Source organism: Bubalus bubalis, chromosome 9, assembly GCF_019923935.1.
Source record: "Bubalus bubalis isolate 160015118507 breed Murrah chromosome 9, NDDB_SH_1, whole genome shotgun sequence".
NCBI lineage: Eukaryota > Metazoa > Chordata > Mammalia > Artiodactyla > Bovidae > Bubalus > Bubalus bubalis.
In genome coordinates this window covers 33,662,120-33,665,047 of record NC_059165.1, presented here as the reverse complement: position 1 = coordinate 33,665,047, position 2,928 = coordinate 33,662,120, and the positions used below count along the sequence as shown (strand labels likewise).

The window sequence follows — 2,928 nt, the reverse complement described above, 5'->3', positions numbered from 1 at the left end:
CAATTAAACACGTTTATCATTACTTGAAATATTAACTACTTTGTGATCGATTAGTTGATTGTCTAACTAAACTAGAAGATTAAGCATACCTGCAATAGCAAAAACATTGTTCTGTTCATCACTGGTTCCCTTACACCTAGAAAAATGTCAGGACCACAGTAGATACTCAGTGAATGTTTGGTTAATGAATAAATAGGTGTTGAAGGAACAAAAGAGAGAAAAAAAATAATACTCTGCAATTGTCAAAGAAAGCTATGTTAGAATGACTTGTGTGCTGTTACTTTACAGGTAAATATAAGATTTACAGGTAGGAAAGTAGATGAGAAATTTCCAAGCAGAGTAAGGAGCCAAAGCCTTTGAAACAAGAAAGCCCACAAGACTCTGCAATTATTTGCACATGCTCTCTGCTTTGGAGGGTCCATCAATAATTGCAGCAGTATTCTCCAAGAAGGTATGTCTCAGTTCTATATTCTGCTTTCCACTACAAGACAGCTTCCTGGATATTTCCAGCTACATGATTTTTTATCATTTTAAACTAATACTTTCTAGATTTATTCCTGTCTTAGTGGCTAAAGTATTGAAATCATCAGAGACACTTATTTGTCCCTTGCCCTCTTATCCTATCAGTTAATTTGAATTGGCTTTTTTATTATAATAGCCTTTATTTTCTCCATTGCTGCTGTTGTTGTTTAGTCACTAAGTCATGTAGTGTAATGTCTCTAAGTTGTGTCCCTTTGTTGTGCCTCTCCATACCTACTGCCATATCCATATCCTAGTACATCATGCTATTGACTAGCTTCTCTGACTCTAGACTTTTCCTTTTTAATTCATTCTGCCCACTATTGCAACAGGTTGTCATTGTTCGGTTGCCCAGTCATGTCCAACTCTTTGTGACCCCATGGACGTCAGCATACCAGGCCTTTCTGTCGCTCACCACCTCCTGGAGTTTATCCAAGTTCATGTCCATTGCATTGGTGATGCCATCCAGCCATGTCATGAAAAACATGAGCAACACGAACGACCCTATATTACACTTTTGGCATGTCACTCAATAAACTTCTTGGGTTATTAATGCTGTTTACTTTCAAAGTCATAGCTAATAGTCAAGGCTATCTGGACTTGGCACCAATCAACTTTCTACTTTATTCTTTCTTCTTCTTTCTTTTAAGTCTCAATTTTTGTCACATTTGTTTTTACTTACACTAGTCTGCTCTTATACTTTTGCTCAATTTCCTACCATCCCACAATACTCTCCATTCCCATACTTTAACCTATCCTTTCTTTGAAACCTGTCTCACATCTTCCCTACCCACCCCATACACAACTGCCCTGACCAATCCATTGAAAAGTATCTTCTGCATATTTTGAGCATCTAAACACTTCATCTCTGTGATTCATTTAGAAAGTAATCATGTATTTCCATGGAATACATTTCCCTTCTTTTATATTGAAATATTCTGTAAAGTCATTATTTTCATTTTTCATTTTGCCTTTCAATCTCCTTTTTCTCCAAGAAGATTTTAGCTTCTCTTTGGGGCAGGGATAAAATCAAGGTGTAGGAAGGAACCTACTGCCTAGTCTCAGCTGCCCCAGGTCATCTTGTGCAGTATTGTCAAATTAACCTCCCTAAATAGGTTCTCCTTATTAACCTCTCTAAAATGGTAAAAGAATCTGCCTGCAATGCAGTAGACCCAGGTTTGATCCATGGGTCGGGAAGATCCCCTGAAGGAGGGCATGGTAACCCACTTCCGTACTCTTTCCTAGAGAACCCCAGGGACAGAGGAGCCGGGCGGGCTACAGTCCATGGGGTCGCACAGAGTCCAACACAACTGAAGCAACAAAGCCCAATAGCAAATAGGTTCGACCAACCATAGGATCACAGTATTTAACTGCAGTAAATATGCGTACATGTTATCCTTTCTGGCGAAAAGCTTACTTATTACTATTTACATATAAAATTCCTACTTAGCCTTTAAAGATTCATTCAGGAACAGAATCATTTCAATTAAAATGTGACTAAACTCTCTGTGTAACATTTGCTTCTACATTATTGTTGTCATCAGCACCAGGAGGTTCCCTTTTGTTGTACCTATTGTTTTATGTATGAACAAAAATTCTGATTTGTAGGAATTAAGAACACAGGCTTCAGAGTTAGACCCTGCTTCAAACTTGCCTTTGCCCTTGTATTGCCTTTATGATCCAGAACAATTAAATGTGATCATATGCTGTGCTCACCTCAGTTCCTAAAAATAACTCAGCAAGTAAACAAAACCAAAATGCCTAGTTTTCATCATCCTGTAGATTCACAAAAGCAAAGTAGATAGATCCTTTGGTGTTTCCTTCTTTTATTCACATTTAAAGGGTGTGTATAACCACATATATACAAACTGAGAAGGAGATGGCTGGAAGAGGGTGTTGCAGATTAGGAGAGCTACTCTAATTAATTCTTCAGGGAAAACATTACCACTTTTGTTTTACATAATTTTATTCTGATTAAATTTTGTAGCTCTTCTCTTGTCTTTCACTAGCTTATCTAATAGCAGTTTGTGGTCATTTTCTTTTTCCTTTTGAGGTCTCTGTGATATCTTCTTTCATTACAAAGCTTTCTTACAAAAATAGCATCAAAATATATATTCATATTTAATGTTAAAGGAACCAAAACTGGAATAGTGTTACTTACCTGGCAGCTATCTTGTGATTAAACATTTATTTTCCTAGAATATGCCAGCATAGATAGTGTTATTGCATTTTATTTTTTGTCATATAATCTCTTCATCTTTTGAGAAATAAACTGCCAACTTCTGTTATCCTATGTAATACCCGTTTCTTCTAAGCATGGAAAGCTCTAAAAAATATTTAACAATGCAATAAATATTATTAACTGAAAAAGGAATGCTTCATTCAGCAAATTTAGTTTGAGAGACTTTA

The 2,928-nt window shown here is 36.4% G+C and overlaps 1 long non-coding RNA gene across 1 annotated transcript; it reads left to right on the top strand.

The window, feature by feature from the left end:
- The first annotated feature begins 294 nt into the window (after positions 1 to 294).
- LOC123335227 lies at positions 295 to 1,072 on the top strand. The gene is made up of 2 exons (XR_006553629.2): positions 295 to 451; positions 852 to 1,072. It is a non-coding gene; the product is annotated as an uncharacterized LOC123335227 (long non-coding RNA).
- Positions 1,073 to 2,928: the final 1,856 nt, after the last annotated feature.